Source organism: Equus quagga, chromosome 1 (assembly GCF_021613505.1).
Source record: "Equus quagga isolate Etosha38 chromosome 1, UCLA_HA_Equagga_1.0, whole genome shotgun sequence".
Classification (NCBI taxonomy): Eukaryota; Metazoa; Chordata; class Mammalia; order Perissodactyla; family Equidae; genus Equus; species Equus quagga.
In genome coordinates, this window is record NC_060267.1 from 8,955,296 (window position 1) to 8,980,223 (window position 24,928).

Sequence of the window (24,928 nt, forward strand, 5' to 3'; positions counted from 1 at the left end):
TGGCAGGATTTCCTTCTTTCTCATGGCTGAACAATATTCCACTATGAATATGTTTTCATATATATATGAACAATTATTTTCATATATTAACATGTATGAAATGTAAATAGCTTGCTCTCATTTACACCTGAAATGGGCTAACATTCTACTCTGTTCCTAACTCTGAATGGGTCACACATACTCTCCTTCTCCAAAAGTGCCAATCTTTTTTCCCTGTATCATTCAAGTCATACCTTCAAGTTCATGCAGGTCTGCCTTGGTCCTGGTGGTGAAAAAAAAAAAAAAACGAAATAAATAAAACAACCTTCACTAGAAGCCTAATTCCTGTTTTGCTCCTCTCTCCAGTTTTTTAAACAATGGATTTCAAATGTTTTTCTGTTGATGGTAGCCTCCAAATATTTCTAATTCAGATTCTTTCTCTTGTCTTTCATTCTATTTCATTTACCATTCAGCTTAAATCGTTTGCTTCAGGGTATTTTGGGTATGTCACTCAGGGTATCTGCCAGGCCCAAATTATGATAGATGTAATTAACCAACATAGCCTCTCTGAAGCCGGAATTCTAGACTATGTTTTACCAAGTTTGACAGTTGATTAGTCTGTAATCAGGAAACGCACCCAACTGGAGATTACTTTTAGACTAGGTAGTAACCCATGAGGTTGCTAGAAGCAAAGGACCAGCTAGTCTATGAACTTATCAATTGGGGTTAGGCTAATTTGCAAGACCCTCATGACTGAGTCCCTCGAGAACATATGGAGACAACAGGTCCATTTTATGATAAAAGAACAGAAAAGACACTCAGACGCAGAAAATCATATGAGCAGTATACAGAGTCTTAGGAAGGTTAAAAGCATTGTTGCTAGAGTTTCCCTAGGTCTTTGTGATGTTCAGGTCTAATCAATGTGGGTCCTCAGGAAGCAAGGTGACCATGGGTGAGACTGAGTAATACCATCTTTTACAACAGAAGCAAACGTGATATTTTTATAATTGTAATTGAATGTTATCGAGGCTCTAGAAAAGAACACAAAGTAGCAGATACAGCAGAAATTTATTTTGCCCCAATTCATCATTGGAGAAGAGTTTTATCTTGCAGCAGCAACTGAGCCAGTCTCTCAACTCAGAGGATGAGGAAATTTAGAAAAATTTTAGTAACATTATTAAGTTTTTATTTTGATTATTTCTATAGTTACTTTCTATTTACGGTAAGGTAAAACTATTGTTCTATTTATAATAGAAATGACATTTCTTTAAAACTGCTGTAAGGGCCAAACTTCGAGGCTTGGAGGGGTCAAAATCACTATAGGAATAGAAATGAGATCCTTCTGGCAAAACAGAAACAGGTCAGGAAGTAGCATAACTCAGTACATATGCTTCTTTTCAGCTACAGCAAATCCAATCACAGGGAGGTGGCCAGGTGCTCCAGCAAGCTCCAACCAGAGCACTAGCAACGGATGCCACGGGACACAACTGACCCTGTTCGTTTACAGATTCACTTACAGAGTGAATGTAATCGGCAACAGCCATTTAGATATTAGGAGATGGGTTCCTTCCCCACACCCTCAAGGTTGAAATGGTTTCACCAACTGCCGTCACCAACTCCAAGCAGACTGCTCCAAGCAGAGTTGAAATGTCGTGAGTCTGAGGGACAGAGAAGAAGCTTGAAGAATGAATGAGAAGTATCTATGGATTCATTCTTAAGTGCAATTGAGGCACTACTCTGGGAAACTGTAATGTGGTAGTTTGTTTATTTATTCTTTTCATTAGAGAAGCGCGTACACAGAAGAAGAAAGAACTTCATAATAATATAGTAAAATCCCATGTGCCCACATCAACAGTGAACATTTTGGCAATTTTCTTTCATATGTCACCCATCTCCACTTATTTATTTATTTTTTTAAAATTTTGGTGAAAGGTTTGAAGTACCTAGCTTTGTTATTTTCTTAAAATTGTGAATTTACTTTTTTAGAGTAGCTGTAAGTTCACAGCAAAATTGAGAGGAAGGCATGGAGATTTCTCATAAACTCCCTGCCCCTATACGTACATTGCCTCTCCCATTATCAACATCTCCCATCAGAGTGGTACATTGGTTCCACTTGATGAACTGCCATACACGTCACAATCACCCAAAGTCCGTAGTTCACACTACAGTCCACTCATGGTGTTGTGCATTCTATGGGTTTGGACAAACGTATAACGACACGCATCCATCATTATGGTATCATACACAGTATTTATGCTGCCCTAAAAATCCTCTGTGTTCCACCTGTTCATCCCTCCCCCTCCCCCAACCCCTGGCAATCCACTGACATTTTTACTTTGATTTTCTGAAAATGAAGATATGGAGGGGTTTTTTGCTTTAATCCTGCTTGGTATTCTCTAAGCTTCCTGGATATGCGGTTTGGTGTCTGCCATTAATTGGGGGAAATTCTTGGTCATTATTCTTTCAAATATATCTTCTGCTCCTTTCTCTCTCTTTTCTTTCTGGTATTCCCATTATGTGTATGTTACATCCTTTGTAGTTGTCCCACAATCCATGGATAGTGTATTCTGTTTTTTTCAGACTGAAAAACTTTTGGTTTTCAAAGTTTCTATTGGTATATTTTCTAGCTCAGAGATTTTTCCTCACATGTGTTCTATTTACTAATGAACCCATCAAAGACATTCTTCATTTCTCTTACAGCATTTTTTATCTCTAGCATTTATTTTGGTTCTTCCTTAGAATTTCCATCTCTCTGCTCACATAGCCCAACTGTTCTCACATGCTGTCTCTTTGTCCATTAGAGCCCTTAGCATATTAATTATAGTTGTGTTAAATTTACTGGCTGATAATTCCAACATTCCTGCCATCTCTGGTTCTGATGCCTTCTCTGCCTCTTCAAACTGTGGGGTTTTTTGCCTTTTGGTTTGCCTTATAATTTTTCCTTGAAAGCCAAACATGATGTACTGGGTAAAAGGAACTGCTGTAAACAGATCTTTAAGGTGTGGAAGAAGAAGCATTCTATAGTCCTATGATTAGAGCCTAAACCTCTGACTGTGAACTTCACAAGCGTTTTTCAGTTTTTTTTCTCCCCACTTAGGTGGGACAGGATGGCTTGAGTGGGCTGGATTTGGTATTTCCCTTCTTCTTTGTGGTAGGCTAGAGCTGGCTAGAGTTGGGTATTTCCCTTTCCCAGGTCAGTTAGGCTCTGATAATACCCCAGCAGGTTGGGCTCTAATTAACTAGTTTCCCCTGATGTCAGGCCTTGCTAGAAAGGATAGAGTGCTCTGGTGTATGTATTTCAAAATGGTTCCTTTGCCCCTACCCCCTGCTGAAAGCAGGAAAGGATTTTCTCTGATATCTACTGTGGGAAACTGGTTGAGCTCCTGAAGGTAAATCTAACAATTTTGTGGGCTCCCCATGTTGACTGGTTTCCCCTGGGGTTTTTAATTCTCAGGCTTATCCACACTGAGCCTCTAGCAGTCAGACAATTATAGTTCAGGCTTTCCTACCCAGGTGCTGGTTCCCAAGGCCGTTGGTGCTGTGAATCTGCTCGTCAGCCACAATGCCCTTGCCTGTCTGTCTCTCCAATCTTGGGGGCAGTGGTTTGCCCTGTGCCCTCTTCTCTCTTATGAACTCAAGAAGAGTTGTTGATTTCTCAGTCTGTTCCACTTTTTTCTTGTTGTTAGATTGGCATGACAATTTCCAAGGTCCTTACATGCAGAATTGGAAACCCAGTCTCCACTTGTTTTCATTTTCCCTTTTGTTTTTTTAATCAAAACTACAACTAGATTTGATTAGGACTGATCAGTAGATTCAAGTATTGTCAGTCGCAGTAGGCAGAATTCTAAAGATGCCCACTCAACTTCCTAGCCTCGGTTATTCAGTAAAACAGTAATTTTGGTACAGCTGTGAAGGGACTTTTCAGATCTGATAACGATAAAGAGATTGTATTGGATTATATGAGTGAACCCAAATTAATCACCTGAGCCCTTAAAAGCCGAGAAGTTTCTCAGGCTATTGTCAGAGAGAAGAGGTAGAAGGAGGCATGAGACGGAAGAGGAAGTCAGAGATAGACACGAGAAGAACTAGAACTGTTGTTGACTATGAAGATGGAGGAAGGGATCAGGAGCTAAGGAATATGTGGCCTTCGAAGCTGAGAATGACCCATAGCCAAAAGCCAGCAAGTAAATGGGACCACAGTACTACAACCACATAGAACTGAGTTCAGCTAAGAAACTTGGAAGTAGAGATATCCCCAGAACCTGCAGAAAGAAATGCAGGCCTGCTGACAACTCGGTTTCTGTCCGTGTGACATCTAGGTAAGAAAAACAAGCCACACTGTACTTGGACTTCTGATCTACAGAACTATGAGATAATAAATTTGTGTTGTTTTAAACGGCTAAATTTGTGATAATTTATTTTGACACCAATAGACCTCTAATACATCAGATTTATTCCTCTTTTACAAATTTCCCTTTCAGCATTTCACCAAATGCTTTCGGTATTCACTATTGATCACTGCCTACACCCATTATTTCATTAGAGACTGTAAAACAGTAATATAAAAATTCAGTCATCCCTCTTGCATTTATTACCTGTGATTTTTTTTATAAAGAATACTTTCTCTTATTAACTATTGGTTATCCAACAGTATAAACAGAGCAAAACCAATGCTCCCTCCTTTCACTTTATTTACCACTTTTCAGAATAATGAGTTAGTGTTCTAGCTGGTGCCTAAAATCTCTTTGAGTATCTTTATGAATTCTAGATTTTTATGTATTTGATGTGTTTTGGTCTATTGCATTAAAAAATCTCCCTTCTTTGTTAGCCTGCAAACTAACTCTTGTTTCCTTTGATAAGACTCAGTTGTTTTTTTATATCATCATTTCTTTCTAGTACAGCAAGATATCATAATTTAACTGTGTACATTTTCTTCCCTAGGCCTGAAATCAACAATTTTTGCACCGCCCTCCCCCGCCAGAACTCTTTTTTTTTTTTTGTAGGAAACAGTATTTATAGATTATCATCTGGGTAATAGGTGAGCTCGTTACGAATAAGTTGTTATTGCTTCTTGGACTTTAAACTGCACAGAGCAAAAAAATGCTACTCTATTGAAAAAAATCCTGAGTTCCCCCTACTTCCATTGCAAATATGAGATCGTAGGGGTTTTACTTTATTTTTCTTTACTTATTTTGCCTTAAACATATCAAAATAATTACTTTATTTGATATATCTTACAATATACACATTATAGTTTCAAATATATATATACACCAATGTGACCCATAAAAATAATAATAACACTGAATAGATTTTAGGATTTCTTCACATTCTTTTTGCTCTTAGGATACATTCCACTGGAAGTAAAGTTTAAATACTGTGTTTTAAAGTGTTTTGAAACATACTTTTGCTCTGTGCAATTGTCTTATAATGTGTTATCATATTGTCATCAAATTGTAACAATTGCTTTTTTTCTTCTGATTTAGTAAATTTTTAAAAATATGTACAACATTAAATCGCTCTAAATTAAATATTATGGACAAGTTACAGTTAGAGAATTTAAACTTTCATTGCAGCCCTTCTATCCTGTGGCCTCATTTTATGATAGAAAACCATTTTCAATAATATTTTATTTATGCTTTCAGTGTTTCTCTTTGAATATAGGTATAAAACATGTTCTGCCAGGCAGATACCAAGGAAACTCAGGAATCTTGAGTCCCACATACCCACTGCCTTCTCCCAAATCACCAATCTTCCTTGCAGAGAAGCGAAGGAGGATCTTGAAAGAGACCAGAACTTCAGTCTAGCTCAGATGCTTCCAAAAATAAACAGGAGGTTGTACATCCTTTGTAATATGTATCTTTCCCTCTCTTGCCTAGTTTAAAACCAAGTTTGATACACTGTCTCTGCAACGAAATTATTCTTAAACTTTCCAATCAACGTTGTTTTTTATCTTATTTAAACTCCTCTCTTAATCAGCATATGAAAAAACTTTTGTGAACATTTAATCAGGTTATAATTATAATCCTATTTTTATAGATAAATACACTGACTTTAGTTAATTGGTTTAAAAGTTGAAACTGGAGACTTTCAATTTGAAAGAGTTTAAAGGATGAATATGACTTATATAACTTTTTCTTACTCCTCTAACATTTTCTCCAACTTCTGAACATTTAAATGGAGTATATGAGTCCTATATCCTTTTATGGCCAGAATTAAAGAGACACACATATCATAATAAGAACTTAAAAGTTTCACAAATGATAACTAAGTCTCATTTTACTTTAATAAAATCCATTCATTTTAGAAAATCTTTGCAATAAAATTTTCATATATAAAAACTATTTTTTCTTAAGTTTATTTATTAGAAAATATTTAACCAATCAAAGGCATTGGTATTTTTTTAATAAAAACTGTCTCCAATATCACCAATAAACATATGAACATTTTTTCATAACATTTATATATTTTTAAAATTTAGATGGATCTTTTATTGCAGATCACCCCCCTCTGTCATCACATTACTTTGACACTTTTACCTCCAATTAATGAAGTTATTTTGGTGCTAATATATGAATACCTCTGTAGAACTAACTAATCCTCTCTTTCAAAAAGAGAAAACAGACCTCCGACTCAGAGGTTGCATCAGGCAATAGTATTCAAATAAATTCTAATATCGCTATTTAGCATTTCTTTGCTTATATTTTTATTACCTTCTCCTTAAGGTTAAGTTAAATCAGTCTTTTTTGTAGAGTTGTGATGTACTTTCCTTTTCTATGACTACAAAGGGTGTCAGGTACACAGATATCCTGAAGCTATAAATCCAGAAAAATTAACCCAGATGGTAAGATCCTTGTATATTAATTCCCTAAGAAACTCGATTCTCAACTCTTAAATTTACTCTCTAGCAGAAAAATGTGGAAAAAAGTTTCCCATAAACTAATAATGAGAATGTGTCTCTTGTTTGTTAATAAGTATGGGTTTATTTGTAACATTCTCTCACTTGAATTCCTCAGTTAAGAGCAACCCTGGTTAGAGATGCTACCTGCGTGCAAATTAGTCCTTCATTCTCACTCAGCAGTGATCAACAAACTTCTTAGTAAGATTTTGTAAGTCAACTTTGAATCCAAATACCACAATTTCTCTCCTGGGGATTGTATATAGCCCTTACAGTATAAAGTTCTTGTTCTCCATCCGAAGTGAAGAGCAAAAATTAGATGAGAGATGGTGAGTGCATACAAGGGTCATGAACAAACGCACAAGTGTAAATTATAAAAGGAGCAAATGGGCTTAATTTCAGCATTATTTTGTGGAGTAATACATGATATTTTGCTTCAGTGAGTAATGAAGCGTTCAGGCTTTTCCAAGGTACACGCAAGATAGGTGAAACTGAGAAAGCATCTAGAAAGCAAGTGGCTTTGTCACTTTGCTTTCCATGTTGATTAGGGAAGTCGTGATATTAAATACCATTCGACATCATGCCACAGAACCTCAGATACACAGACAATTTGTAAGATACAAAGGAAGCAGGAAAGTTGGACTTAGAGCTGGGAGTGAGAAAGGTTTTCTTCAACTGAATGCTTATAAATATCTTCAAGGATAGGCTGTAAAGGCAGATGTTAAGAGCTGGCTTTTAAAAATATTTTTGTTGAGTAAAGAAAGTTACTCTAAGCCTTTTCTCTTACTCCGGAAATTATTTCCCAATGACTTTATTATGTGTAAAATGGAACAAATCATCTAATAACACAAAAATAAAATTATATCTCGAGATGCCAATAATAAGATTGGAATGGTGGTAAGAGGGAAGACTATCAGAGCCATCATCTTATTCTAGAGAAAAATGAATATATTTAATAATTTGTTTTTGTTAGAAAAATTTTTATTCAAATATATAGATTAAAATGTAAACATAACAACTAAATACTGAAAATGCAATCTATAGCTTTCAAACTAATAGAGAAGCATCAATGGTGGTTATCAACATATGTATCAATTAACAGAAGGCAAGAAAGGAGATAAAGGAGGAAGCAAAGAAAAGGGGTTATGAACAGAAAACACAAAATGTGATCATTTAAAAAAATAAGGGGACGAGCCCCTGGCATAGAGATTAAATCCACTGCACTCTACTTTGGTGGCCCAGGTTGGCAGGTTTGGATCCTGGGCATGGACCTACACCACTCATCAAGCCATGCTGTGCAGCGTTCCACATACAAAATAGAGGAAGACTGGCACAGAGAGAGATGTTAGCTCAGGAATAATCTTCCTCAAGCAAAAAAACAGGAAGACTGGCAACGGAATTTAGCTCAGAGTGAATCTTCCTCACAAAAATAAAAGTAAGATCATTTAAGCACAGCAAAAAAAAAGCAAAAAGATCAGTTAAATAATAAAAATATGGAAAATATACACCACCCAAACACTACACAAAGAGAAATTGTTGTTGGCAATATTTATATCAGACAAAATAAAATTTAGGGAGAAGTCATTAATAGAGATGAATATTAGCATTATATGATAAAAGAAATAATTGGATAAGGATATATTAAAGTTATTAACTTATTGTCCTCTTCAAGAAATATATGAAGCAAAACCTGTTGAGACTCATATGGTGATATTAACAAACCCAGTAATCGTAGTGGGAAATATTTATAATACTCTATCAGAAAATTGTGATCAAGTAGATCAAAAATTTTAGCAAGGATATAGAAGTTTTTAAAAACAAAACTAATAATCTTTCTGCATTCTGGGTACTACAATCAACAAGTAGAGATGGTACATTATTATCAAGTACACATTAAACTATTATAAATATTGATCACATGTTAGGTCACTCCTAAGCCTCAATACATTTTGAAGAATTGATATCAGACAGTCCATGTTATCTGACCACAAAAAAGTTAAAAATCAAATCAGCCACTACGTTTTGTGTGTCAGAGAGAATCGAGATGGTATTAAGCCATCATTTCTGAAAGCTGAAAAAGTCTGACCTAATACTGTTGGAAAGGCTATAGAAATAATAAATTGTGCTGCCAAGGGAAAATCAAACATTTCCTAAAATAAACTGAGATTTAGGTTGCAAATGCCTTTGTGGTTTGCAGTATCAACACTGAGTAATCATAGTGAAGAATTCTATGAAGTACTTTATCCCCCGGTTCAAAGTATTGCCGAGTAGAGATATTTAAAGAGGGAGGGGGTAAACAGTGCTCACTGTTGGTTGCATCAGTCTTTCTTTACCATGATTAAGAAATTAGAACCTTGCTTGAACTATGGATTAAAAATCCTACGAGGATTCTTATTCTCCTTGCAATTGATGTCTTTTATCTTTTTTCTCCCCCTTTAAAAATGGTTTTGCTTTTGTAGCATTGGAGAATGCTTCTGCTTCTATAGCGTAGGAATAACCTTGAAATTCCATGGCATAAATGCTCTCTGTATTAGAAGAAAATATGAAATACCAGGAAGAATACAATATCATGAAAAATTGAGAACAGAAATGAGAAGGAAACAATAAGAGGAAATCTGATTTTCTCTTTGATAGGAAAAAGTTTGAGTGCCTCCTCAGACTCTAACAAATAAATGACAATCAAAGGATGCACATTAGGCAAGTTTTTATCCTCAGGGTAGAAAAAAACTCTTGAAGTTTTGAATAGCGGAAGTCTTCCTCCTACTGCTAATTGTGTGTGGTGGCACTTTCTTAGAAGTGACAACACACAAGCAGAGAGGACTGGAGCTGACTTTCTGTGAGTGAATGGAAGAGTTTATTTTCTGTTCCCTCCACTGAACCAATTATACTTTTAACATTAGCTCCCCACAGAGACAGTTAATACGTGACAACCTTTTTCGGTCAAGCATGTCTTATTTAAACAGAAGTTTCTCTGGAGAGTTTAAATGGTTTGGCATGGAAATAAATTAGCCAGTGACAGCTCTGTTCCATTTTGTAGAACAGCATTAAGAAATGAAAGTAATGGATCCAGCTATGAATTTAATAGTTAATTCCTTCAAAAAAAATCATTTTAAACTTTCACTGAAAATGTGATGAAGGGACATATTAATAAAAATGATGAATAATTGAACAATAATAATCAAAAAATTACAACACACCTGTGGGGTCAATTAGATACCTGCTTGGTCTTGACAAACATAACTCTTAGGTCCAGGACTGAAGCTCTGTTTCTCAATGAAATGATATAAGGTGCTACACATTGATCCAAGAATTAAAAAGTTTATTTCCTGTTTCTCCTCACCAGAATCAATTAGGAATGACCTAGTTTAGTATTTGAAAAGAAATATGTCATCATAGAATTGAAATGATTAAAGAGTAATGTTATCTTAACCGTTCTAAGAACCTGCAATCATTTATGGGAGTATTTCCTAAATGAACACTATAGTACGTTAACAAGTATTTAGTAATAAAAAAGTTGTTGTGGCTAAATCAGTTTGAGAAATAATATGTATTCTATTCTCCTGTCTATAGATTCATAATGCTCATAATCATATTAATGGTGCTAAGAAATCCTGTAAAGTAAAGAAAAACTTTGCTTAAATAAGCCCAAGCTTGTTGAAATGGAGCAAGCAACTTTCTTTCCCTTCCTTCCTTTCTTCCTTCCTTCTCTCCCCTTTTCTTCCCTCCCCTCTTTTCTCTCTTTCTTTTAAGAAAAGCGGAGGGTGGGTTCTTATAAATCTAGTGTTTTCAGAACACAGCTTAGAAAAGCTGATTTGAGAATTCGAAATTTGAAATTCTCATCCAGACAGACATTTAATTAATTACTTGGATGTACGTCACCCGGGGAAACTTTATTTTCTTTTGGCCCCTGTGAATATATCTTTAGAATTTTTTTAAAAAAATTCTTTTTTACATATTTCTCTTTCTTATTTAATTCTCAGTACTTAAAAATTTATTCCTGTGACTTGGAAATGAAATGAATAATAAAATCATCTTAGATAGTAAGAATTTGAGTGGAACTTAGGAATTACCTAGTCCAAATTTTCATTCATAGATGGGGAAAATGGGTTTCCATTCTATATGGCATCTATTTATGAATATGATCATAGTTCCACATAATTTTAGATTTTATAGAGTCTCTATCTTCAAGATTCTTCTGTTTTTAAAGGTTTTTTTTCAGATACTTCTAGGAAAACATATTATAATCCATTAACAGATCATAAACTTTTTGAAAGTACGCTACTAGTATGGAGAAATCAAGCTATCATTTTACCACAAAGGAACGTTTGTAAGTTTTATTATTATGTCAGTAACCAATTTATCACAGACAAATCTATGAAAAATATTCTTAAAATATTTATGTAACCATATTTCATGAGTCAGTGGGAGATAGGGCGAAAGGTACAATGCCAAGAAAGAAAACAGAAATGGGAATCTCTAAGAAGTAAAGTGAAAAATAAGAAAAAGAAACAGGTGCCATGTTTTGCTCATTTGACTTTTCCAATTGTTTTTGACAGCTGGCCGCATTCCCATGGGGTTTCTGGCCTGGGGCTAGAATTGATTATCAGGTAAGTTTGGCTCCACCGAGGACTGGCTCCCAGGACATCTAGACTGGAGTTGAGTTCTGTCCCCCAGACTATGAATGGGACGTTTCTCACGTGTAATCCACACTGGGCTCCTCAAAACGTCCTCTCCCACTCCTGAGGTGAAAACACCGTGTCTGCAGTGAAACATTTTCAAACGTTATTAAGGTTAAATATTGGGTTTATTGAAGACCACAGGCAGGTTGAAGATCTGTTGCATTTTCAATTAATAAAACTCAGAGGAACTTTTCCCCATAGAAACACTAAAAAAGACAATATTTTAACATGTTATTTAGATACTAAACTTAAGTGTCAAATATATAGACTGTTTAAAACCAAGGGAGAGGTCTTGAATACTTACTGAAGTACGAAGATATCAATTAGCAAATATTTATTAAGATTCTATTTTATGCTCAGCAAAACCCTAAACACATTGAATTAATAGAAAAGCATAGAAAATTTAGAATTGCTTTTGTGACATCCTTCTCACTCCTAAAAAATAATAATGATGCATTGAATGCATTATTGCAATTATATTAAGCTTGTAAATTACTTTGGGAGCAAACAGCCATCTTTAAAATATTGGAAATGTTTTACCATTCAGGAATATGGTACCTCTCTATTTATTCATTCTTCTCCAAGGTCCCTCATGGACTTCCTGTCGCTTTGTGTTTTTTTGAACACTTTGTTCAGTTCACTACTAGTACATAGTTATTTTTATTGTGAATAAAATCTTTATTTTATGACTTTTTAAAGTTGGATATTAAAGGACAGTATTTTCAAACCTCACTGCATTCTCAAACCCACCTGCACGTTAAAAAGTCTGAAATGGAGCCCATTTAAATTCCTGCCCTACAAATTACTCGTTGCTCACAACTAAATTTGTAACTAGTTTGTCTCTAGTTTGAGCACGATCTAAATTCATTTAGTTCCTTTTTTCAGCAAACAGACTTACATTTGTAAATAAAAGCCAGCACACAAATTTATCCTTTAGTCTTTAAAATGTAAAAATATAAACAAACAAAAAACCACCATAAAATTAGACAATGACATTTGTGTTGTCAATAGCAGCAACATTGGTAATAAAAGTAAATATTTGCTCATTTGTATGTAAAGTCCTTTTTCATATTTCATTTGGAAATATGAATACATTTCATTCCTTTCATTTTGCCTCCCTTTCTGTTTCTGAAAAGCAGATTTTGTCTTGCCTAATGAAAGAATATCTGACTGTTTAAAAGAAAGTGATTGCTGTAATCTCTGGTTGTTTTTAATATTCTGCTATGGTCATCCTTCATTCTCCCAGGATGAGGAAAATACCATTTTTTATTATAAAACATGGAAGGATTAAATCAAAATTTTGGTTGGGGGCAATAGACATCAATGTATTTTCTCCAAATTCCTTAGGTGATATTCCCATGCAGTCAGAGTTAAAGCAACTGTTGTAGATTTACTAACTAGTTATTTATAAAATAACTTTAAAAGTTTCTTGTTGTTTCTTTTTAAAGATTGGCACCCGAGCTAATGTCTGTTGCCAATCTTCATTTGCTTTTTCTTTCTTCGTCTTCTCCCCAAAGCCTCCCGGTGCATAGTTGTATATTCTTGCTGTAGGTCCTTCTGGTTGTGCTGTGTGGGACGCCGCCTCAGCATGCCTGATGTGTGGTGCTAGGTCCACACCCAGGACCCAAACCAGCAAACTCTGGGCCGCTGAAGTGGCGTGCGAACTTAACCACTCGGCCTACGGCTGGCCCCTGTTTATTTGTTATTTTAACTATAATATTCTGTTAAGCTTTTCAAAAGCAATTGACTTAGTTCTCATGACCTCATCTTCTAACTCCTAGGAGCAAATGATACTAAACAGTCACTCTGACCAAAACAAATATTCCTTACTTAACATGCTCTCAATTATTCTCTTTTTGCCTAGGACAGAGCCGCAGTGTCCAAATGCCTGGCAAAGAACAGGAGATTAATATAAATATATGTGTCATATTACTTTGCTGTATGTTTTCATCTTTTAAATTTGGTTATACATTTTCTTATTTCATTGCCCCTGTGACTAGAAACACAGGCTTATAAGACAAGCTATCAGGGTGAAGAATATTCTCAGCATTCATCAGGCAAAATGAAGTAAATTGGTCCCTAGAGAAGTTATTCCCCATAGCACTGATCTCATAAGCACACGATTTTAACCTACTGACTTACTAATATAAGGACTTATGATTCCATATCACATACATAACAGCTTTGCACAAAATGCCTTATACAAGGAGGCGGGGATATTGCTATGGGGATGGGATAAATCTGAGGAATACATTGATACTGAACTTCTGACACAAGATTATCTAGTTTCTCCAGCTCTTCTTGGGAAAATAATAGAAAGAACACATTAAACACAGAGCAGTTGAATTTTCAAATTTAGCTGTGGCACTGAGCCTCGGTAGATTGTTGCAGCTCTCTTAGGGAAATCAGGAAATCAAGAAGGAATCTCTCCCACTCCAGGGCAGGAGGAAGTTAATGCCCTCCGGAATACAAAGAAGAGCGTTGAAATGCTAACACTGGAGTAAAATAAACATTTGTTTCCTTCAACAAACACTCAACTGGTAATAGCTCTTTCTCAGTGACTATGTAGTGTTCAAAAAAGACAGCTGAGTAAGTCCATGATTTATATCCTCAGAGTGCTCACATTTGACTGTATTAAACAGACAAATTGTGACAATATGGTGTGTAAGTGCCAAAATAAGGGATATGCATCAAGGGCCATAGGAACACAGCAGAGGAAACACTCACTGCTTGAAGAAGTTGCCGTGGGGATTAATTTGTAAAGTTAACTAGCCATTAAGCTCTCTTAAGTCCCATCCATGTTCTTCCTTGCCATAGCATTCACCCCTGTTGAGCATTCATTTCTATTTCCTAAGTACAGTGGTTCTTACAATCTGTACGGATACACACCCCATAATAACTCTTGGCTTAGACCCCACACTCCCAGATTTTCTGCTATGTCTCAGACCACTTACTCTGACTTTGCATATTCTCCTCCTCAGTCCATTCCTTAATTCCTTAAAGTCAATCCATCCCCAAACTTCTGTCTTTGGATTTCTTTCGACTCCATATTTTCCTTTGATCATCCCTTGGGCATTTGCACCCTCTACTCTACCGGATATCTCACTCAACCCCTCTATCCAGTTATCAGATAATCTTATATCTGTCTCAGGAAATGTTTTGTAAGATTTAAAGATTCTTTTGATGGCAGAACACAGCACAACGACACTCCAATGAATGGAAGGCAGAATTTTTTGTGACTTTATAACTCTACAAGAGAGGGCTGCCAGGCAGGGCCACACAGGATGTTCCTCCTGGGAGCCGAGTAACAGCAAGCTGGAACTGTAGGGGCAGCTTCTGTGTGGCAAGAAGGGTAGTGTGAGCTGGGATTCACAGGCTCCCTGTGCATTGGCTAATTAGAATAAATTTGGGCTCACTGCCTGGTGGCTGCCTTAGTTGTCTGACCTGGCTCCAGGGGATTAGGGCAGGTGCACAGTGGCACAGAGTGTGAGAACCTGACAATGGATGTGGTTGGGGTGTGGACTTAATCAGTGGCTCAGGAAGGGGAACTGATCATTCTCTAGCTAGGGCCTCCAAACTATGTCAAGAGGAAGAACTTAGGGGAGAGTGATGTCAGCAAGATGGCAGAATAGGAGGTCCCAGCCCTCATTCCCCCACAAAACCAGTGATTTAACAGCTATCCACGGGTGAAAGTGCCTCTGGGAGAACTCCATAGTGCAGCCAACAAGCTGTAGCAACTCAGTGGAGCACAGGGACCGAGGATGGCAGCACAGGAAAGAATAGGAAGCATTTTACCTGTGTCACCCCATTCCCCAGACCCACACAGCCCAGCACCAAGAGGAATCCTCTCTCCTAGAGTTCCTCCATCGGGAAAAGTAGAGCAGGAAGACCCCAGTAGCTTGCACCCTTGCTACAGGCTCAGATCGCCGTAGCCATCACCACCGAGGACCCCTGCAGTCTTTGCCAATGCAGACCCCAGGGGCTGGAGCTTCCCACAGACAGTGCCTTTGTGCCCTCCCAGAACTGGGGCTGGCCCACTCCCCCCTGCTGGACCTGCATGCTAGACCCACCAGACCTAGCGTGTTTCAAGCAAAAGCTGTTTCTCTACTGAGCTATTATTTAGTATTATTCTAGCAAACTCTTAGGTTCAGTCTTTCCTGATACCAATACCCCCCATGTAGGGTTATGAGAATCGTAATTCTAAAGTACAGATCCTCTCACATTAAACTTAAATTCAAACTACAAAGCCAGTGTTTCCGAGCACTAGAGTTTACTCTAGTTAAGTACCCTCCATTCTATGACTTTCCCTTCTATGGTTATCAAACTTCTGGTTCCTGAACATGCTCCCTTTCTTTACTTCTATACCCACGAGTATGCTCTGTACTCTACACAAAATACCTTTTCCCACAACCCCATTTCCTCATGTAACAAGATTCCCACTCTTAATCTGAATCTCAGCAGAACTCTTCATCTTCCAAAAACTTCCTCAGATTCTCCCATCCAAAGGAAATCTTTTCATTCTGGTTTTCCCTGGCAACTTATTTGAACATCTACTGTAGCATTCATTTATTTATTCACTTATTCAAAAAATCTAGGCAATGAGGATACAAGATGAAGCAAACAGATGAGTCTGGGCTTCTTAAGTATGCACAGCAGCCCTCACACAAACGATATTACTGATATCACTACAATTGTGGCTTGACACAGTCTGGGAATTAACGGCCTAGATTCATGTGCATTTGGTTTCTTTTTAACTATGTGATCTTACCCTCTCTGAATCTTATTTATCATACTTGTAAATGGGCTAAGAATATATTTGTTAAATGGGGCTAACTTAATTTTCCTAAGAAAACAAATAGAATGTGAGTGTTCTACATTCACCTCTCTTCACATAGTGGGAATGCAATACAGCTATCAAATTGAAATGGCAGTGAACAATCTAGATCCAATACCAGGGCAAAGAGATGTTAATTTTCCAATTTCCCATGCACGCCTTTAAATATTTTAATACAGCTCTAAAAACTCACACATTTACACATAGCTTCACACTTTGTACTTTAGTGGCACTGACATTAATACTCAGATACAAATTAGTTTTTTAAATGATATCAATCATTGCACACAAAATGACAAGAGAAAGTTTACAAGAAAGAATGATATACAAGTGCAATGGCAAGAAAAGCAGAGGAATTACTGCTTTTGCCTCCACTGACACCTTCAGACAAGCTGTGAGTCAAGAGTTCACGTTCCATGTGCCGGGCACTAGGGATAAATTGGCAAATGATATGCCCTTTTCTTAATGAATTCACATAAAATTTTGCATAAAACTAAAGAACCCCTAATCAGAACACATTCACAAACATTAATATTTTTCATCCTGGCACTTTTCTTGGAGAAGGTGTTCATTCAATAGATATATTGAGTAATCATTCTATACCAGGCACTATCCTGGGTATTTGAAATACAGCAATAATCAAAACAGACAGATATTCCAAAGGGGGCTTATCACCCACATTCCAGGGAAAAGAGGTTCAGGGAGATTAAATAATTTGCTCATATCTAAATACCCAAGGAATGATAAAGTCATGACCGAGATGTTTTGATTCAGAACTCCATGCTGCTTCTACTGTTGTACAATCTGTTTCTCAAACGACCTATTCTCAATACAAAACAAAATTCACTTATACTTCCAAAACTATTGTGCACAGTAGAAGCTAATTCATACAATATAACATTTAGCACTTTACCGTAAAATGTCACTTTCACTTATTTCAACCACTGTGGGAGGGACAATTTTAAGGATGAGAAAGTTTAAGAATGAGATCGATCATCACAAATTTATGAATACTTAAAATCATATTGATATGAGGCCAGCCAACCTGCATATATTTGAAAACTTAGTATGTGCAAGGCAAAACTTTGAGCAGTGTGGGCATAATTAGTAATCTAATTGAGAAGAAACTTTAAATGTGAAAAAAATCTGCACATAATAGTCACTTAACATGTTTATTTGGTAAAACTGGTGCTAAATATTGTGAAAAGTTACAACATAGCTAAATAAAAGAAATTTCAATGCAGGAGATATCCATTATAAGGAGAATATGTAAGACAATTAGCACAATAAAATTTCAGGAAAGGAAGGCTCACAGAAGTCCCAGGAGGATGTCATGATGGAATAAGGTTCAGTTGAAGTCTAAAGGACCTTCAGAAAGTAAGTAGGTCAAGTCCTTCTAGCCAGAGGGTGAGAGGACAAACAGAAATGCAAATTTAGAAAAGATGCAAAATAGGGCTAGGGTAGGAGATTCTGCTGAAGTAGTTGAAGATCTATCTGGAAGGTGTAGGTTCGAGTCAGATTTTGGAGCTTTATCTCAGAGTTTTTCAAAGTTTATAGAGAAGGGTAGGACAAGGATGAAATATTTCAGGGAAGACTTGACAGCAATCTGCAGTCTGGACCAGAAGGGTGAAAATCAGAAGGAAGTACATTAGTTAGAAGATTAGTTAATGATAGATCCCAAAAAGGTCAAATTACCAGAAATGTAATTTTAGTAGAAAAAATGAAAAAAAAATGCAATTAGGGAAATATCACTAGAATCTAGAGAATGCTTGCAACGTGGGTTGTATGTGAGTTATGAAGGACAGACTAATAACAATAACAATAGTAACAGTAGTCGTAAATAAGTTTACTAGGTACCGCTAGTTTTTTTAAGAACTTTGTGCTTACTCATTTAATTCTACAACAAACCTAAGAAATGGGGGCTCTTCTCATCTCCATTTCACAGATAAGGAAACTGAGGCTCATAAAAGCTAAGTGATTTCCCCTAGGTTCATGGCTATGAAGTGGCAAAGCCAGAGTTCAAACCCAGGCAGATGGCTTTCAGAGTCGACAATTACTCGCTATTCTGCCCCTGAAATTTAAAGCTTGAGCGAGGAGAAGACTAGCGTGCAATGTTCAAAAACAGGAAAGTTGACAAGATGCCATCCGTCCCTTTGACACAGGAGTTTGTGTGAAAATGAGCGACAGGTTAAGCTCTCAGAGCTTGTGAGCGGCAGAAGTCAAATTCAAAGCCAAGTGTTCATGGCTCTGAAACCCATGCTCGTTCCGTTGAGTCCTGGTGCCTCTCCTCATGCTGAAGTTAGTTATCAAGTGTGATGTAGCAGCAGCAACTGGTAGCAGATTTCACAGTACATAAAGAAATCAGCGTCAGAGGGAATTTGAAGTAACTCAGGGAAATCCAAGTAAAAGTATCTTTTCTTTTGCCAACTGTGTCATTTCAGAGCAGAGGTAATATCACTACGTGCTGAATTAGAATAGTTCTCCCCTTTGGAGGCACCACATTCTTTCTAGTTCTACTACTGAGAGCCGGAGAATGTGAATCTAATCTCTCTTCCCTACGATAGGACTTCGAATTTCGGAGCTAAGTACCATATTGCTGGCAACCTTCTTGTCTTTATAGTAAATGTTCCTTGTTCCTTTAATTGCTTTTCATTTTTATCGCCCTTTTTGTTCTTCTCCAAATGCATTAAAGCTGGTCAATAGCCTTCAAGGTATGGAGCATAGAACCGAATGTAACATTACAGTTATGGTCAAACGAGAAAAATAAAACAAATGTGGGGCTCATCCTAGATACCATACACCCGTTACCAAGCTTAGATTTATATTTGCTGTCGAGGAGCCACATGGCTCTAGGGTTTTACAAGACATTTAATTTATCCAAAACTCCAAGCCTTTTTCTCATTAATTCTACTTGGTAGTTTTAAAAGGAAGAGGTATCAAGCATCCAAAATAATCTATGACCTCTATAGAAACACTAGGAAGGATAATGGTGTTTTCCATATATTTTTAAAATAATGTGTTTAAATAGTTGCTATTACAGTTTTACTCTAGGATTTTAATTACCATTTTTCTCAAATTGCAAATTTTTAAAGATTTCATGTCGAAAGCATGCCTTGAGTTATTTAAAAGAGTAAATAAATTCTTACTTATAGTACAAATAGTTAAAATTACCTCGGAATTTGCAAAATATATATATTTATAAATCCTTTGATGTAAAATCTATGTTTACAACATACATAAGTCCATAATTTGTACACCTATAATGAGTTATAAATAGCAAAACTAGATTATTTATTCCTAAATACTCCATTATTGAGAGTTGAACTATTAACAGTTTCACATTTAAGTTTTAGGAGAAATCAATAAGTGTACAAATATCCCTTAAGAAAGATTTTTACTACGTATTTCTGCTCATGAGTTTGTCACATACAACTGCATTACCGTTTATATAAATTCACAATTTATAACCTATCTACTCTAAAGAATTCATTAAAATTTATGACATGAATGAAAACTAAATGTGGAAAAGGTGGCTAAACACTACACATTGATTCAATGGATAAATTTATATTATAAAATAAATTACTCAGTTCATGCTTTCTGGCAAAATCAGATCTTGCTATCATTTTATTTTAAATGCACTATTAAAATCACACATACCACATAATATATTCCTTCTAGCATATAGCATTGCTCAAGTCTCTCTCGATTTTATATGCATTTCACTGTCAAATCTTCTATTAATAGCACTGAAATGGAAAAGTGTTAAGTCAAATTTGGTTGGCATCAGAATTTCAGATCAAAAGACAGATTTCGTTTGCCCACTATCAATCAGATGATTTGATGTGCCTTAGAGAGAGAGAAAGAGGGAGGGACGGGAGGAAGAGAGAGAACTATCTTGTGACTGAAGGACGGGACGATCCCTAATTCCTTATTTGAAACACTAGATCTTTTCAAACTCTGGAAATTCAATTAAGCGTTATCCTTGATTTTCTTCCTTTTGATTTTAACACTGCTGTCAACCATCTTGTGCCTCCTGATATGTGTTATCCACAGAGATATACTCAGCTATTTTCTTCTTAATTTTTTTCTTTTGCGCAAATGCCGTATTCTCAAGATTTGAATGACGTGGTTGCTGTCAAATCTATATCTGTCATCATGAAATCTCCCTTGAATTCTGATCACTCATTTCCTTCTACCTCATTGGCTATTCCACCCTGAAAAGATCCTTTAAACATTTTTTATTTGTTTCCTTTTCATTTCTTTTTAATTTGTTTAATATTTTAAACTGTATGCTTCTCTTTACACGAAGTTTATATTATAAACTCTCTGAGATTGTTTCATTATTGCCTGTTTTAGGAAAATATTATTTCTCTCTTTTTTTGTAACCTGAATAATATTTCATAGTAATTCATAACTCATTGTGTTATATTTTATTATTATTATTTTTCCACAATTACTATTATCATCTGTGAAGTTAGTTGTTTTATTTTATTTGTGGGGTTCTAAGTTTTCCTGAGTCCATGATATGTCTTAATAAAGCAGCTATGTATTTGTGTATGTCAGGGTCCCAGGATTTTACTGTTTCTGGACCAACTTTTGGGTTAATTTTTCAGTCTGGAGTTTTGCAAATTACAAAAGAAGATGTTAGAATGACTCCTCCATGTATGATTCCAACCTTAGAGATTCAGTTTCTCATAGGATAGGCCCTGATCGCCCTTCCTCTAAATCGGATCCTATATTTCTCGTCAACAAAGCTCTATACTTACTGCATTGACGTCCGAACTCAACTTTTGCTCCTTCAGTGGCTCCAAACCATCTTCAGCTACCATCCATCCACTGAAACTTCTCAAGGCCAATGACGATACGCCTGAGGCCAAATCTGGTCATTTTTCTGTCCCCATTTTACACAACATCATGGTAGCTAAAAGTGCTGGTGAATCCAAAATAGAGTATTTATCTCCTACTGCTGAGCTATCTCCTCTGAGATCCAGACACATATTCCCAACAGCCTACATTAGATTTGAACTTGGATATAGATAACCACCACGTCACACTTAAGATAAAATAGAATTTTCAAGTTCTGTCCTAAAATGTGTTCTTCCCTCTGTCTTCCCTGTCTTGATAAATGGCACAATCATTCCACCCATTGCAAAAGCCAAAAATCCACTCATTCTTCTTGACTACGTCTTTCCCTGCACATTTAACCCAACACTAAATCCTGTAAGTTTTAACAAAAAACACATATCCTGGATCTGTCTGCTTCTCACTTTTCCATTGCTTTCTTCCTACTACATGTCGCTATAACCTCAAACTTGAACTACTGAAATAGGTTTCCTATTTAGGTTATTCATCTATTTTGAGTCCATTTTTGTGCATGTTCTGAGACAAGGGTCCTATTTCATTCTTTTGTGTGTGGATATTCAATTGTCCCAACACTGTTGAAGGAACTGTTCATTCCCCCATTAAATAGTCTTGACATCCGTATTGAAAATCAGTTGTTCACAGAGGTACGGGTTTATCTCTGGACTTTCAATTCTATTTCATTGGTCTAAATATCTGTCCTTACACCAGTACCACATTGCTTTGATCACTGTAGTTTTGTACTAAGTTTTGAAATTAAGTGTGAGTCCTTTGACTTCATTCTTATTTTTCAATATTGTTTTGGCTATTTGGGACCCCCTGCAATTCCATATGAACTTGAGGATCAGCTTTTTTTCATTTTGACAAATAAGGCCATTGGAATTTTAACAGGGATTGCATTGGATGCGTAGAATGTTTTGAATATTATTGTTATCGTAACAATATTAAGTCTTCCAATTCATGAAATCCTATAATCACTTTTTTTATTTCTGTAAAGACAGTAACAAGGTCCCCACTATGATTTCTACTTTTAGTAATTTGAGACTTCTTTTTATTTTTCCTTCTCAGCCTCGCTAAAAGTTTGTCCATTGTGTTGACCTTTTCAAAGAACGAATTTTGGGGGTTTCTTTCTACTTATTTAGGACTACTTTAAGTTCTTTTGGCAATTTTTTGTAGTTTTCAGTGTACAAATCTTTGCACCTCCTTTGTTAAATTTATCCTACTGATTTTATTCTTTTAGATGCTATTTGAAAGGAAAGATTTTTTTCATTTTTTTTTCAGGTTTTTCATTGCAGGTGTGCAAAAATACAAATGATTTTTACGTCTTGATTTTGTATCCTTAAATCTTGCTGAAATCACTTATTAGCTCTAATAGTTTTTCTGTGTGTGGATTCTTTTGAATTTTTCGTATATAAGATCATGTCACCTGCAAATAGTGATAGTTTAACTTCTTTCTTTCCAGTTTGGATGTTTTTTCTTTGTCTTCCCTAAAAATTTCTCTATCTGGAATTTCCAGTACAATGTTGACTAGAACTGGCAAAAGTGGGTATCCTTGTCTTCTTCTCATTTTTAGAAGAAGGCTTTCAGTCTTTCACCATTGAAGATGATGTTAGCTTCAGGATGTTCATAAATTCCCTTTATCAGTTTGAGGAAATTCCCTTCTATTCCTAGTTTGTTTTCATCAGGAAAAGGTTAGATTTTGTCAAATGCTCTCTGAATCAATTAAGATGACCATTTTATTTTTACCTTCCTTATATTAATGTGATGTATTACATTGATTAATTTCCATATGTTGAACCATCTTTGCATTCCTGGGATAAATCCCACTTGGTTATGGGGTAGAATTCTTTTACTATGCAGCTGTATTTTGTTTGCCAGGATTATGTCAAGGATTTTTGCATATATTCATGAGGAATATTAGTCTGTGGGTTTCTCTTCTGTTGATATCCTTGTCTGGCTTTGGTATCAGGGTGATGTGCCCTCACAAAATGAGTTAAGAAGTATTCCCTCCTCTTCTTTTTTTTGGAATAGTTTGAGAAGGTTTATTGTTAACTCTTTAAATCATTGGTAGAATTTACCAGTGAAGCCATCTGGTCCTGGGCTTTTCTTTGTTGGAAGGTTTTATGATTACTAATACAATCTAACTGCTCGCTATAAGTCTGTGCAGATTTTCTATTTTGTTTTTAGTTTATTTTGATAGTTTGTCTGTTTCCAAGATATTGCCTTTTCATCAAGATTATCTAATTTGTTGGTATACCATTATTCATTGTACTCTCTTATAATCCTCAATATTTCTGAAAGTTAGTAGTAATATCCCCACTTTCATTTCTGATCTTAGTGAGTCTTCTCTCCTTTTTTCTTAGTCAGTATATCTAAATGTTTGTCAATTTTGTTGACCTTTTGAAAGAACCAACTTTTGATGTTATTGATTTTCTTTATTGTTTTTCTTTTCTCTGTTTTTTTTAATCATGACTCTAAACTTATTATTTCCTTCATTCTGTATAAATTTCCCTCTAAACACTGCTTTTACTACTTCCTATTCTTTTGGTATGTTGTAGTGCTGCTTTCATTCACCTCAAAGCACTTTCTAATTTCCCTTTTGATTTACTTTTTGACCCATTGGTTGTTTAAGGGGATGTTAATTTCCACATATTTGTGATTTTCCCACTTTTCCTTCTGCTATTGATTGCTAGTTTCATTCCATTGTAGTTACAGAAGAACTTTGGATAATTTCAATCTGTTCAAATTTATTGAGGCTTGTTTTATGGCCTAACATATGGTCTATACTGGAGAGTGTTTCATATGCACTTGAGAAAAATTTATATGCTGCTCTTCTGGGGTAGAATGTTCCATATAAGTCTGTTATGCCTAGTTCCTTTATAGCATTATCCAATTCCTCCATTTCCTTATTGACCTTCTGTCTGGATGGTCTATCCATTACTGAAAGTGGGATGTTGAAGTCTCCAACTATTATTATAGGACTGCTTATTCTCCCTTTAGTTTATTAATGTTTACAGTATATATTTTGGAGTTCAGTTTTTGCTGTGTATTTTTTTTTATTTTCTTGGTGAATTTACCATTTTTATCAATACATAATGTCCTTATCTGTCCCTTGTAAATTTTTTAACTTAAAATGCACTTTTTCTGATATTAGTATAGGCACTCCAGCTCTCTTTTGGTTACTAATTAAATTGAATACATTTTTCCATCCTTTCATTCCAACTTCTCTGTTTCTTTGGGTCAAAAGCATTTACTCTTGTAGACAGCATATTGGATCACGTTGTTGTTATTGTTTTAAGTGTATTCTGCCAATCTCTGTCTTTTAATTGGTGAGTTTAATCCATTCACATATAAAATGGTTACTAATAATGAAGAACTTACTTCTGCCATTTGTTTTTTTCTGTTTTTCCTATACTATTTTTGTTATTTTTAAAGTCCTCCAATGAAACCTTTTTGTTTTTGAGTTTGTTCATCCTAGCATGCCATTTTTATCTAATTTTCATTTCCTTTTCTGTGTATATATTTTTAGTGCTTTTTTTTTGTTTGTTTGTCCTGAGAAAGATTTTCCCTGTGTTAACATCTGTGCCAATCTTCCTCTACTTTGTATGTGAGTCACTGCCACAGCATGGCCACTGATAAGTCCTGTAAGTCCACGCCTGGAACCGAACCTGGGCT